Here is a 15,882-nt window from a genome sequence, read left to right on the forward strand (position 1 = left end):
TGGTGGACAGTTCCCTGTACATGCCAGTCAGAGTGCAGAATTTCCTTCATCAGGCATCAGAAAGACCACTCCACAGGACAGGTGTAATCTGTTAAATGCAGGGAATTTAACTCCTTAGGAACAAAACTTACCTAAGGAGGCTCAGAAGTCAGTGCATAACAACTCCCAGCCTATAGTAGAACAATTCTGGGCTCAGTTTCCATGGTTCCTCATAGAGTTTCTAGTGGAGGTGAGCCCAGCTCCCCAGGGTGGTAAGTAGCTAATTAGTACATCCTTGACTGATTTTCTCCCTTTACTCTCTTCATTTTTTAACTTCCTCAATTATACTTCCTCAATCACCTCCCAAATAAATTACTTGCACTCAAGTCTTTGTCTCAATGTTTGCTTTAGGGAAAACACAAACTAAAGCAATGGATCTAACAGAAGAAAAGGAAAAACAGTTCTGCATTTAATGAACTATATAGTTTACTTGAGTATGAAAACATGGCGAGTACTACAAACTACTAAATATTGAATATATATGTGTCTATATAGATAGATGCAGGCATAGATAATATAGGCATACATATTGTCCCTTTTCTTTCACTTATAGATAACATTATTTCTGTTTTCTAGCTTTTTAAAGTTGTTTCTTTTGATAAGGGCTAAGAATGAGATTAAAAGTTCTATTTTTTTTTACCAAATACCAAACAGACGAACTTGACTATTGACTATAAGTTATGTAAAAAGAGAGAGAGACAGAGAGAGAGAGAAAAAGAGAGATAGAGAAACAGAGAGAGACAGAGAGAGACAGAGAGACAGAGGGAAGGAAAAGAAAAAATAAAAAGGAAAAAGAAAAAGAAAAAGAAAAAAAATAAATTTAACATCTTTGGAGCAGAATAAGACCTTATTCAACTATCTGGATGGAAGTTTGCCTCAATGCCAGTGTGGTAATCAGAATCACAAACAAAGCTCAATAATAGAAGAAACTGACAGCTGCCAATGACCTATTACTCCATTAAACCTATTCACCTAATAAAACAAAAGCATATCAACAAAAGTTCTATCCTCTCTTAACCACTGCTATTTTCTTCCTTCTGTTCTCTATCCTGCCTACCTCCAAATATGCAAGCACAGACTCAGATTTTTTCAGTTTAATGAATGGGTATATCTCTTATCTATGGTGTACTTCAAGAAATTGCTAACAAATGTTTGGAAATTCATAAATCATAAAAGCACTATTTACTTTTTAGTTTTATAGTCTTTATAGTCTATGGAATTTAGTTTACTAAATTAAAAATAAATACAAACCTTCAGCTGAAAAGCCGAAGAAAAAATGTTATAAGAATGAGAGTCTTCACTACTAAATTTATGGGAGCTGAGATATCTCGAGTCAATTTTTTTTAATGCTAATATTTCAATATTCAAGTTTCAAGCCTTCTAATCTCATCAATGTTCCAGAGGGTTGAGCAAGATTGCTAGACAGTTTAGGTGACTATAAGATGGTATCCTATGAATGTTCAGGCCTCTAATAGGTTTTATGCCTATCACCATCTCAGACTTTCCCACAACTTGATTGATAAAAGGAGCCCTGATTTATCTGTATAAGGTTAATAACCACTCTAATTTTATTTCATTTTGGCAATATAGTTTTTTGTTTTGTTTGTTTGTTTTTTTAATCAAGAATGTTTAGGGGCTATTCCAAGGTAAAGGGAATTGTGTATAAATTATTATTGTCTTAATGGAGTTTTTCAGTTATTTCTTGGGCGATTTTAAAATTCGAACTTATGTCAAAACACAATTTTATATATGTCAAAAAGATGAAAGTCACTAGAAAATTGTATAAGATACTTTTCATTTCAAAGATATTTCTTAATTTGAATACATGATATAAGAAATACAGTGACTTTTAGAGAGAAACACACTATAAATGAAATGTTAAGAAAATGATTTCTAAGGTTAAAAGAAGGAAGGAGTAAAAAATGTTGTCCGATGATGAAAGAAGAAAGAAGGGATAGAGGAAGAGTATGTTTTGATAGCATTCAGTTTTCTTCACTGATATTATAATGACATTTCTGTTGTATGTATCTACATGGATACTCCATGTAAAATACTGTAGATTCTACATGAAAATACACTGAGGGCATCATTCTATAGCAGTCCCCAACCTTTTTGGCACCAGGGACCAATGCTCCTATGAGAAGCTAATGTCTGATGATCTGAGGTGGAGCTGAGGTGGTGATGCTAGTGCTGGGGAGAGGCTGCAAATACAGATGAAGCTTCGCTCATTGGTCCACTGCTCACCTCCTACTGTGTAGCCCTGTTTCTAACAGCCCATGGACTGGTAACAGTCTGTGTCCTGGGGGGAACCCTGATCTAGAAAACAAACTCTTTTGCTATTTCTTCAAAATAAATATTCACTAGGTACTATTAGAATCTATATCATACTCTGAGTTTTGAAGTTCTTTATCAAATCACTTTTAACATAATCATTATTTTTCCCACAAATCATTAACATGCGTCCCCTAATTCTAGTGTCTTCTTTGTCCTTTATATGGAAAACCTTTATTTCTTCTTTTTTGATTTTGGTCATGCTGTTGGCCCTCCCTGTTATGGATTACTTCTCTCGTATACCTACTTAGTATTTAAAGGCACATTATTAGCAACCTTTTTCATGAAGTCTTTTCTTTCTGTGTTTTAGCCCATAGTGGTCTTAGCTGCCAATGACAAAAATTTATTTTCCAAATGAAAACATGTAACTTATGTAATTTACTTCTTTCTTAAGAATGAATAGTAGCATGCCGATGTGGAAATAATACTTGCAATACAAGTATTATTGTATTGCAAGTATTATATTTTTAGTATACCTAGTCTCTAATTCTAAATATGCACATTTGTAAAAGAAAGATATGATGCCTAATATGGCTCCTCATGAATTTATAAAAATCTTTGAACTATAACAAAAATAGAAAGCACTTATATTACTATAATATTTTTTCTAAATACTTCATATACTTACATTTCATTCTAAGCTCTAGGAGAACTGATATGTCCCAATTTATATTTGTTGAAAACTTATACAGAATGTCAGAAGATACATATGATATTAACAATAATAATGAAATAATAGCTAACATTAATGAAGTGATTATATGCCAAGCACTGGCGAGGAAGGTGAGTTTCAGAGAGTAAATAGCTTCTCCAAGTTCACACATGTTATTAGCAGATGAGGAGATTCTAACCCAGCTGTTTTTTTTTCTTTCTCCAAAACTATCATTGTTGCATGTCTAAAGATGATGAAAAAAACTTCCTAAAAAAAAAAATGGGAGGTTGTATAGATGAAACTATCCATGGATCGAAAATATCTAGGTTTGTGTCTGTAACTCTCAGCTCAAGTATGTTGCTTAAACTGGAAAAACAACCCAGTTATGGCTGTACGCCTGTAACAGACTGGCATGTAAACCTTGTACCTAGCCCAAACACTGGGTCTCCATAAACATTATGTTTTTCTAATTACAAAAAGCTGCTCAATAGAGCAATTTGCTTTTCATTTACATGGCTACAACTATCCAGTTAACACCTGACCAAGCAGCAAATTCAGATGATGAGGTAAGTGGGAAGATAGCCATACTAAAAATATATAGTCAATTAGTAGAATATTCCAGCTATTGGTTAAAAAATGAACTAAGAATCAATAATAACTATGGAGCTAGATTCAGCCAAGGCTGAAATTGAATATGGTGAATACCAGATAAAATCACAAATTTTAGAGCTGGAATAATTCTTACTATTTCTATATTTCTGTTTAGACCTACTTTTTACAATAAAGAAGAAAGCATGTTTTCATTAGAATTTTTAAATTTCTGAATAGTTTTATTCTAAAACTGAGATTTTAAAAATATTTTCATTAGAATTCATAAGAGGAATTTCATATATTCATATTTTTTTCTAAAATATAAAAATGATCAACTCAGTGGTCAATGAAAGTGATCATTTGATGACTACATAGATGAAGTAGGAATTTTGAAGTAATGGAAAGATAAACAAGAGACACTGTCTTGATCAGAAAAATAAATTTTCTATCTCTACATCATGTAAAGAAATATATTTGATCAAAAGTTCAGGTAAAAATTCTAGGCAAGCCTTATTCAGTTTCAAAAGATTAATTAAAAATTAAAAATTATAATGACATGTTCTGAAATTTTCTAAATACTCATGAAAAATGTAACTTAATATACATTTATAGGAATACATATAATAGTAAAAGAAATATATCTTAAATAGTCTATGGTAAATTATAGGAGGGCATAAATGTTTTTGTAGTAAATATATTTAAAATAATATTTTAAATGCTAATAATAATTTTATACTCATTTTCTGTAGAAAGCTTATATGAGTGTTTCTCTTAAATTCACCTTGAAAATATGTATTTTCTATGAACATATGCTTATATAAAATTTTATAACAAACACTTTTGTAATGAGCTCATATTTCTATAATAAACTTTCAATATTTATAGGCATGCTACATACATTTAAAAAGTAATAATACATTTAATCATTAAAATAAACTTATTAGTGAGTTAAAAAAGTGAAGTCAGATTCTTGCCTCATAAAAGGCAGAACAAGAATTGAAATGAATGCTTTTTTATAATAGCTTATTATCTTAAAATGTTTCTACATTTGTTACCTTTTCCTTTCCTTAAAAAAAAATTTACCTTTGAATATTTACATGTCTAGAATTGAAACGGACTATAGAGATCATCCAAGTTTCCCTAGCTTTTATTTTATTATTTACCCTTCAGTGTCATGTTTCTTGAGATTACCTACATAGAAAGTGCATATCCTTCCCTCTCAGTGAATGCCCCACTATTAATTTATCATCATATACCAGGAGCACTGACTCCACCCAATGCCACATCCTTTCACAAATTGTTGATATGACTTTTTGGAAGAAAAAATTGTTCTTCTGCTTGATATTTAAAGCCAATTATTTTTATTATCCTTTTTATTTTGTTTACTCCAAAGTAAATATACATGAGTTCATCATTCTTTATAAATGAATTTCAAATTCCTCACCTTCTTAGCCTTCTTCTCTGGAGACTCTTATTGTCAATATTCCTTTTAAGATTAAGATACAATAAGTAGTAGGCCTGTTGTTTCATCTTTGTCCATGATGATGACACCATATTTCAAATATTTAAAATTTTTTTTCTATTAGTGTTACTAAGACTATTTAGGAACTGTATCACAAATTCATGTTGAATTTCAAGTCAGGTATTCACACTAACTACAGATACCTAGTTAAACAGTTCTTATCTAACCCATATTGATCTCTCAAATATTTTGCATAAAATAGGATCTATTTCCATTTATTTCCACTTATTTTAATCTTGTAATTTTTATCAAGATTTGCATCATAACAAGTATGAGATAGCAGCAGAATAATTCTACTCTGAAAACTATGATTTAGAACACAAGCTTAAGATTTTTCTTTTTTCTCCGAATTCAGAGGTATTGACAAAAAAAATTGATTAAAAAATGTATATATTTAAGGCATACAATGGGATGTTTTGGTATATGCATATATTATGAAAAGATTATCATAATCAAGCTAATTAATATACATATCACCTCACATAGTTACCATTTTTCTTTCGTGGTGAGGACATTTAAGATTTACTCCCTTAGGAAATTTTATGTATACAACACTGTATTATTAACTATATTCGCCATGCTGTAAATTAGTTCTCCAGAATTTATTTCATCCTGCATAACTATAACTTTGTACCCCTTGACCAACATTTCTCCATTTCCCCCACCCCTGCTTCTGGCTATCACCATTCTTCTTTCTGCTTCTATAAATTTGACTTTTTTTAGACTCTACATACACTTGAAATCATGAAGTACTTGTTTTTCTATACCTGGCTTATTTCACTTAACATAATGTCCTCCAGGTTTATGCATGTTACTGCAAATGACAAAATGACAGCTTTTTTAAGGCTGATTAGTATTCCATTGTGTGTATGTGTGTGTGTATCATATTTTCTTCATTCATCTGTCAGTGAACATTTAGGATATTTCCATATCTTGGCTATTATGAATAATACTGCAGCAATGGACATGAGAATGTGGATTTCTCTTCAAGATACTGATTTCATTTCCTTTGGTATAAACCCAGAAGTGGAGATGCTGGATCATATGGTAGTTCTATTTTTAATTTTTGAGGAACTTTCACAGTGTTTTCCACAATGACTACACCAATTTATATTCCTACTGACAGTGTATAAGGGTCCAATTTCTCCACATCTTTACCAGCATTTGTTATTTTATTCTTCTTTAGCTATTCTAACAGGTATGAAGTTATATCTCATTGTGGTTTTGATTTGGATTTTCATGATTAGTGATGCTGAACACCTTTTCAACAGTTTCTCTGCTGAGCTTCTCATTTTGTTTATGTGTTGTTTTCTTGATTTTGTTTAGTTGTCTATCTGTGTTCTCTAGTTGCTCACTGAGCTTCTTCAAGGTAATTATTTTTAAATTTTTGTCAAAAAGTTAGTAGATCTTTTTATTTAAAGTTGTTACTGATGTTTTATTTTGTTCCTTTGATGGTGGTGTATTTCCCTGATTATTTATGATCCTCATGTTGATGTCTATGCATTTGAAGAAGTAGGCACCTCTTCCAGACTGGCTTTGGCAGGGAATACCCTGCAGCAGTTAGCTTGTCTAGATGTTCTGGTGGGCCATTTGGTGGAGTCCACAGGTAGGCTTGATGATGGAGTCTTCAGATGGGCAGGCCCACAGCCTGAGGCCGTAGGTGGATGGGCCCAGAATCTGGATTCTCAAGATTGGCCTATGCCTGTGTTCACAGAGGCAGGCCTGGTACCTAGGTTCACTGTAGTGGGCCTGGCTCTTGAGTCTGCATTGGTGGGCCTGGAAACCTGAGTCTGTGGGGACTGGCATGGTACAAAGGTCTACTAGGGCAGATTTGGCAGGAATGATTCCAAAGACTTCTGGAAGCAGGCCTGGTGCTGGAGGCCCACTGAGGTGGGCCTTGGGCCAGAGTCTATGAGATCTGGCCTGGTCCCTTGAACCTTGGAAATGAACCTGGTCCTGACTCCATGGGAACTGGTCTGGCACTAGAGTCTACTAGAGCAGGTTTGGCACCTGGGCCTATGGAGTGGGACTGTTGTTAGCCTGGAACCTTGGCCCATGGGGGCTAGCCTGGAGCTGCAGTGGACTTGGAGCCTGAGTCTTTGGGAATGAGCTTGGTTTTGAATTTTCAGTGGCTGGCTTGGCGAAAGGTCCAATAAAGCAGGCTGATGCTGGAATCATGGAGGTAGGCCTGAAGCCAGCTTGGTACCGGAGCAGGCCTGGATCCTTGGACCAAAGGGCTGGGCCTCAAACCTGGGGTGGCAAGGCCATCTTGGCACTAGTGAAGAACTGGAGACTAGGGCCCTGAGTTCAGCCTGGTGTTGTGGTGGGCCTGTAGCCAAGGTCGATTGGGGTTGGCCTGGAGGTTAGGTCTATGATAATGAACTGGTGCTGGGGCATACCAAGATTTTTCTTACACATTATATATAAACATGGTAATAATTACTCTTTTTTGAGTATCAGATGTTTTGCCAGGTGTTTTAATTCATTGTCTTATCATTAATTTTTAATATCAAGAATATCTATTTTATAGATGTGAAAACTGAAACTCATAATTTAAGTGCTCCAGGCTTCAACTGGCTAAGTGGTAGAATTCTATTTTCAATTTAGTATTATTTTTCTTCAAAGCCTATATGGACTCCACTTCACAGAAGACAGAAGTGCCTCAGTGTACCAAGTATATCAATAATCCAGTATTTTTATTTATTACTTATTTCTCTATTTTTCTGCAAGTTTAATTTATTTTATTTTTTAATTCTATTTTTTATTAAATTTTTAAAAAATTATTTTTAATCACAGTTGATGGATACTCAACTCTATTTTATATCAGTTTCAGGTGTACAGCAGAATGGTTAGACATCCATACAACTGATGAAGTGATCTCCCAATTAGCCTAGCATCCTCCTAGCACCATACATAGCCACCACGATACCAATGATCACATACTCCATGCTGCACTCCATATCCCCCAGACCACCTTGCAACTACCAATCTGCACCTCCCAGTCCCCCCACACTCTGACACCCATTCTCCCAACCCTCCTCCCATTCGGCAACCATCAGTTTGTTCTCTGTTTCTATGAGTCTGTTTCTATTTTGTTTCTTCATTTATTCTTTAGATTACATATATAAGTGAGAGCATTTGATATGTGTCCTTCTTCTCTATCTGATTTAGTTCACTTAGCATAATACCTTCCAGATCATCCATGTTGTTGCAAATGGTAAGATTTCATTCATTTTTTTATGGCTGAGTAATATTCCATTGTATATATGTACCACTTCTTTTTTATCCAATCATCTATTGATGGTCATTTAGGTTGCTTCCATATCTTGAATGTTGTAAATAATTTTGCAATGAACATAGGGGTGCATATTATATTTTTGAATTAGCATTTTGGATTTCTCTAGTAGAAGTAGAATTGCTGGGTCATATGGTAGTTCTATTTTTATTTTTTTGAGGAACCTCCATACTGTTTTCCATAATAGCTGCATCAATTTGCAATCCCACCAACAGTGCATGAGGGTTCCGTTTTTTTCTACATCCTTGACAGCATCTGTTGTTTGTTGATTTATTGATGATGGCCATTCTGAGAAGTGTGAGGTGATGTCTCATTGTGGTTTTAATTTGTATTTCTCTGATGATTAGTAATGTTGAGCAACTTTTCATATGTGTATTGACCATCTGTATATCTTCTTTGGAAAAATGTCTATTTAGGTCCACTGCCTATTTTTTAATTGGATTGTTAGAGTTTTTTTTGTTTTTGTTTTTGTTTTTTTGGTGTTGTTATGTAAGTTCTTTAAAGTTTTGGATATTAACCCCTTATTGGCTGTACCATTGGCAAATATTTTCTCCCATTCAGTGGGTTGTTTCGTTTGTTTGTTTGTTTTTCCACTGGTTTCCTTTGCTATGCAAAAACTTTTTAGTTTGATGTAGTCCTATTTGTTTATTTTTTCTTTTGTTTCCCTTGCCCAAGGTAACATATCAGAAATCAACATTACTAAGAACAATGCCAGAGAGTTTACTCTCTATGTTTTCTTTCAGGTGTTCTATGGTTTTGGTTCTTGCTTATAAGTCTTTAATCCATTTTGAGTTTATTCTTGTATGAATATAAGAAGGTGGTCTAGTTTCATTTCTTTTTTTTGCATGTATCTGTCCAGTTTTCCCAACACCATTTATTAAATAAACTTTCTTTACCCTATTGTATATTCTTGCTTCCTGTGTCATAAGTTAATTGACCATATAAATGTTCATTTATTTCTGGGCTCTCTGTTTTGTTTAATTGATCTATGTGTCTGTTTTTATGCCAGAACCATGCTGTTTTGATTACTATATTTTTATATTATAGTTTGATATCAGGTATTGCGATACCTCCAACTTTTTTCTTCTTTCTCAAGATTGCTCGGGCTATTTGGATTCTTTGGTGTTTCCATATAAATTTTAGGAATATTTTTTTGAGTTCAGTAGAAAATACATTGGTATTTTGATAGGGATTGCATTGAATCTATAGACTGCTTTGGAATAATACAGTATTTTTAGGCATTAGCTGAATTATTAAATAATCAGTAGTATATGAGCTTTAGAAGGAATATATTTTGTTGTTGTTTTAGAGAATGCTTTGTGTAATTGCAGAAACTCTGATGTTGCCTGCCTGAATTTCACAATTATCTCCATGACTTTTTCTTTTGAAATGTACTGAGGGAGATAGCACATCAATTTTAATACATTTTCTCAAGCATATACTGAGCACATTTAAAGAATGCAAAGAGTGATTGAGAAATACGCTGGGTAAAAATAAAGTCCTTTCATCTAGTGTAATCTATACTTCAATGGCTAGAGCATAATTCAAAAGAGTTTTAAATTAAGTGACCTTTGTCATGTCTATTGAAGGTCTAGTCAATAGCAGAAATGATTTTAAATGGCTGAGATTATAATCTAGATCACACAGCAGCTTCTGTGCTCTCCAACTGGAACTAGTGAACTTCACACTTTCCAAGAGACTCATATTAGGTATTCTTTCTCAGCAAGAACTGAAGTAATTTCACTCTACAACTTGAAAACACCCCCCACAAAGACTAAGCCAAAACATCTCAAAGTCAATAAAAATGGTAAGATTAACATTTTATAAAATAATCTTTGGTTAAATAATAAATTCACAACTTTAAAGCATATTCTCCACCTGAAATCTAATTATAAAATATAATAGATTGGAAGGGAAATAGTTTCTCTCCAACTAGATTTTGAGTATATGTATAATGTCTTCTAATTTTTCGAAGACATGGAAGGGGAGAAGAAGTAAGAAAGTACTAGAAGGGTGACCTTTACTTTCTGTGCTATTCCATAATATTGTCATAAAACAGTAGAGTTACACTTGTCAGCGGTTTTGCCTGTGGATATTGAAACTAGTAAGAATGTTTGATTTGAATGTCACCAATATAAATCCAAATGGTTTCCATACTAGTTCTTCTAATAAAACCTGTATCAGATTCAATCTCTTCAAGCAACTAAGATAAGGAGATGAATATTTCTTACATTTTGTTCATTACTTTTACACACCTTGAACTTGGAATCAACTTAAAAAAAAAAAAAAACTTTAGTACTTACTTTTTCCTTTAAAAAGAAGAGCTAGTTTTTAGAGGTTCTTTATTTTACTAGAGACCTCACCTGAACAGTATGAATTTACAGACAAAGAGAGAGATTACTTATTTCAAAGAACAACTCTTTTAATCCTCTGTAGTACTCATAATTTTATGGCAAACATATTCATATTCTTCAGTATTATTTGTCTGGTAATAGTTGCTATTTTGGTTGCCTGTTACTGTATAAATAACTCACAATTATTATTGCATGAAATTGAAGTATACACAAATTCTACAAGGAAAGCTCTTCTTTTCTAGATGATATTAGCTGGGACCATTCAATTGGAGACTGGAAGATTCATTCCTAAATTATATACTCACCTAGGTTGCAAGTTGGTACTGGTTGATGATCAAGAGCTCAGCTGAGGCTGATAGCAAAGAGCCTTAGTTCCTGTCTACATGACTCACTGTGTGGGCCTTTCCATAGGCCAAATATTCAGAAACTGGTGGCTATATTCTAAAAGTAACTCTCCCAAGCAACAACAAATGACAGCCCCCAGTTTTTTAAGGCTCAGAAACTGGCATAATGTCAAACCCACTGTATGCTCAGTCACAGAGATCAGATTCAATATGATGGTATATGGACACATGTCTTTATTAGAAGACTGTTAAAGAATTTCTAGGCCACGTTTTAAAATGACTAAAACTTGTTTGCATTTTCCCCATATGCATGATTCATTTATTCTCTCCCAAGACCTTCCCAGGGTTCCATCTTAGCAGAACAACAAGTTAAGGCTTGAGAGACAGAGTCTCATCATCTCAATCAAGTCCAGATACAAATGAATACCTTTGAATTCACTTCTTTGGATACAACTTCTCATGGTTCCCTTTTGATCTGATGTCCTGTGGACTAAAGTGACAATTGATCTTAACCCCCTCCTTCTACATACATACCCACATATAATGGTGATGAGTCTGCATATGATAACTGCAGTAAATAGTCTAATTCAAAAAGGGGAAAACATAAGGAATACAGTAGTCAGTGGTCCATAGTAATTCTGAAATCCAGCTAACCCTAATCCTTGATTGGGTCTAGTCCTGCTTCCTGAGAATGATTCCCCACAGCTCTTGACTCTATCCTTTGGAGACTTGGTTTTATCTTCTGAATTGCCATTTGTTTTCTATAAAATATAGTCTGTATTTGAAGCTGAGTAATTTTCTCATTCTGCTCTTTTCCATAGGAGCTTGGAAATGCAGATGTCTCTTTTAATTTTGTATCAATTCTATTCCTTTAAATTCAAGTTGATGGTGCTTCCACGAGAACAATTAACTAAAAATTTTATGGTGTTTCTATGAAATGTCTTAAGGTCTATCTTAGGCAGCTCAGGCTACTATAACAAAATACTATAGACTAAGTGACTTAAACAACAAACATTTGTTTCTCATAGTTCTAGAGACTCAGAAGTCCAAGATTTGGGTGCTGGCAGATTTGGGTTCCAATGTGAGCCCTCTTTCCGCTTGTAGACAGCCACCTTCTTGCTGTGTGTTCACATGGCCTTTCCTCAATATGTGCATTTGTAGAGCTCCCATATCTCTTCTTTCTATAAGGGTATTAATCCAATCATGAGAATGTACCTCAGCTAAACCTAATTATTTCCCACAGGCTTCACCTCCAAATACCACCACATTGAGGGTTAGGGCTTCAACATGTATATTTGAGAAAGAAACAAACATCCAGTGTAGAACAGTTTCACTACATTAGATAAAAACTATAAATCTCTTTTCGATAAGTCTGTCTTTATCTTGGAATTCATGTGATCCTGCTATGAAACAACATCCTTAATATTTTAAGAAGCTATATTGATTAAAGGAGAGCTATATCTTTAGGATACTTAGAAGTCCAGAGAAATTCCATTATTTAATGGAGAGGTATATTAAAATCATGCCTTGTCCTATTGAAAGTTTCTATGAGACATCATTTTAGATCTTTCTGAGGTCTTCGCAAAGGTTCTTATTGTCTCTCCATATATTTCACTTCTGGCTTAAGACACTTTCTTACTTCGAAATTATTCTGTAAAAAGTCTTTAAATGAAAAGAGTTTTGTTTTTGAACCTAAAGAACTGTCATGGACTGAATATTTGTGTTCCCTCAAAACTCATATGTTGAAATCCTAACTCCCAGTTTGATGATATTAGGGAGTGCGATCTTTGGGAGATAATTAGGTTATCAGGGTAAAGCCTTCATGAATGAGATTAGTGTCCTTATAAAAGGGACTTCAGAGGGCTCTCTAGCTTTCTTCCTGCTATATGAGGATACAATAAAAAGTAAGCAGTATGCAGGCTGAAAGAGGGTTTTCGCCAGAGCCCAAACATGCTGGCACCCTGATCTTGGACTTCCAGCCTCCAGAACTGTATATAAGTCATCCAGTCCGTGGTACTTTGTTTTAACAGTCCAAGTTGGCTAAAACAAGAAGCCTGGGTCCTTTATATTTAACAAGTAATTCTTTAGTTTATCTCTTTCTTCCTACATTTTATCATACATAATAAGAATCCAGGAGGTAATTGCAGTATTTTCCCTGGAAATTTTCTCATAATTAGTACATTACGGCAGGTGACAGTAATTTTACTAAAAAATTTTGCTAAAATTTCTGCAACTATATAACAAGGACCTATTTTCTAGTCTTCAATAACACGTCCTTACTTTCCTTTAAGCTCACAATGACAACTTGTTCCATTAAAACTCTGTTCACAGCTATCTGACTTCTTTCAGTAACTCTCTTTAAGGCATCTAGCACCAAGTACCCAAATTATTGCTACATATTTTAGATTTTTGTTAAAGAAACTTCCCAACCCCCATATCAGAGACCCAAATATCATTTGGTTATTACATTAAAAACAAAGCAATATTTTAGTGGCTTAAACCACAATTATATCTTTTGCTCCTGAATCTGCATTTGGGCAGAGCCTATCAGGCAAAGCTTATGTCTGCCCCAGGATTTGTCATCTGGGCTGACTTGATAGGGGACCGGAGAATCTACTTTTTAGATATCTCACTCACATGGCTAATATGTTGATAGTGATTGTTGGCTAAAAGCTCAGATGAAGCTGAGAACTGAGGACTTCATGGGACTTTTCCATGTGAGCCTTTCCATGGACTGCTTGGACTTCTATGGGTTTTAAAAATTAGTGTTTCAAGAGATAGCAACTAGTAACTTTCAATTTCTTATGCTTGGCTTTGAGTTTGGAAATTGACATTGTGTCATCTCTGCTGAATTCTACCGATGAAGCAGTGGCAGAGGGAGGAGTATCAAAGAACTTGGGACCATGCTTAAAAATTGCTATGCTTATAAAAAGAGAATACTGAAGATAAATAGGTGAATAGAAAGGAGTATTTTGAGTATGTTAGATTGCTTGATTCTCTCCAACCATCTGAGCCAGTTTTGGGTAAATGTGATGATGGGAAGAAAAGTTAAAAAAAAACAAAACAAAAAACCAACACTTTCACCTATATAAAATGAATAGAAAATGAGTTAACTTTTGAAATATTTTTAATGATGTTTCTTATTGTTCATGTTGCTATTCAGAGTCCTGATAATAAAGCTTATTGTAGCTTGAAATACAACAGTTAAAACATTGACTCATCATTAGCTACTGGTTTATTAATTGATGTAATCTATATAATTTTCAATCATAGAAGAGTTCTATGAAGTTCGTTTTAAAATCTTTATTTATAAAGGCTGATAAGTCAGTATCTTGATTGGTCACAAAGGTAATATGAGCATAGGAGTAGTATCTCGACTGTGTACTTTTTTCAGTTTCCTTGAGCGTTTATTTTCTCGTCAGAAGAGCAATTGTATTACTTTTAGTTATATTTCTATAGTGTTCGAAAATACTTTTTTAAACATTATTAAATGCCAATCAAAATCTATGTATTGATATATCTTAACTATAGCCATAGAAGTTTGAGGGTTTCCACAGTTTCCCATACCTTCATTGAAATATTGATTCGGTAAAACATTCGTTATGTTACAGAATCAGATATTACTAGTCTTATCCCATCCAAAACTAAAACACTGCAAATTAAATCAATAACTGCCATAATTGCTATTGTGGCTAACTTTCACAGTGAAAGATGTAAAATGACCTGGTGTACAATCAGCTTGCATTATGAGCTTCTAAAATTTAAGATTTTGACAGATATTTACTTAGGTTTTGACCTTAGTCTTGATGTTGCTTTCAGTATGTTCTATTGTAGTAACATAGACCATTGCTAATGGATTTAGAGCCTTCCTACTTCTCCCTGCCCTTCAATCTGCTCATTTACTATTTAGAAAGAGGAATGACATATTTTATCTATAGCTGAATTTTCAGAGAACTAGGATTTAAAGGGTTTACAGTGATATTAGGGCCACCACATAAGTAAACTTTAAATTTGAAAGATACTATCTTAATATTAAAAGGTCAAATTTTTGTGTTGTTAGAAGGCAATGATGATTCTTACAAGCATAAAATAATATTCTTTCTCTTCAGGATAGTATTTTGAAGAAATCACAGCATCTCTTTCTGGCTATGGTTTTTATCACTTCTGTATTTGGAGCAAATATATGAATACTTGAATTTACAAAACTTTTCACCACAATTTAGGGTAATATTATCACACAAAATTCAAAACAATTATAAATAAGGCTGGAATAATTTCAAGAAGAACTATTATTTTAAAGATGTTGGACTGTGTGTTTTTATTGTAGATCCTCTAAAAGTGTATATCTGGTAGTTAACAGATGCTAATACATATTTTTAACTAAATATTGACTAAAAGGATTGATAATTATCACTTTCTTTGTTCAGTGGTTACCCTTCAACACTCTTTTTGAGTAAACTGCACCTTCTCTTACTTCACTTTCTTAAAGGATTAATAGTCATAGTTTTTGTATATAACCATAAACACATGTTCTTTTTGGTATTGACCTGAACTTATGCTTTGTTTCTTTCTTTAACTCAATGTTTTGTCTGAAGGAAATCATGATAACAACTTGTGTCTTTAGTTATAGTTAAAAAAATATTGCATGCTGGTTAAAATATGCCAGGACACCTATGATGTGTTCACAGCAGCCCAGAGCAATGTGCCACAATGGCTGAAGAAATTCTGCTCCAGAAAATATCTCAACAATGCCA

General features: G+C 33.7%; 1 long non-coding RNA gene across 1 annotated transcript in view; it reads left to right on the top strand.

Annotated features, from left to right (window-relative positions):
- Positions 1 to 8,167: 8,167 nt before the first annotated feature.
- Positions 8,168 to 15,882, top strand: part of LOC111738760 — an 18,957-nt gene continuing 11,242 nt past the window's right edge. The window contains exons 1-2 of the long non-coding RNA XR_002779963.1: positions 8,168 to 8,305; positions 11,157 to 11,161. This is a non-coding gene — a long non-coding RNA (uncharacterized LOC111738760). The remainder of the gene's footprint in view (positions 8,306 to 11,156; positions 11,162 to 15,882) is intronic.

Source organism: Pteropus vampyrus, unplaced genomic scaffold (genome assembly GCF_000151845.1).
Source record: "Pteropus vampyrus isolate Shadow unplaced genomic scaffold, Pvam_2.0 Scaffold43, whole genome shotgun sequence".
NCBI lineage: Eukaryota > Metazoa > Chordata > Mammalia > Chiroptera > Pteropodidae > Pteropus > Pteropus vampyrus.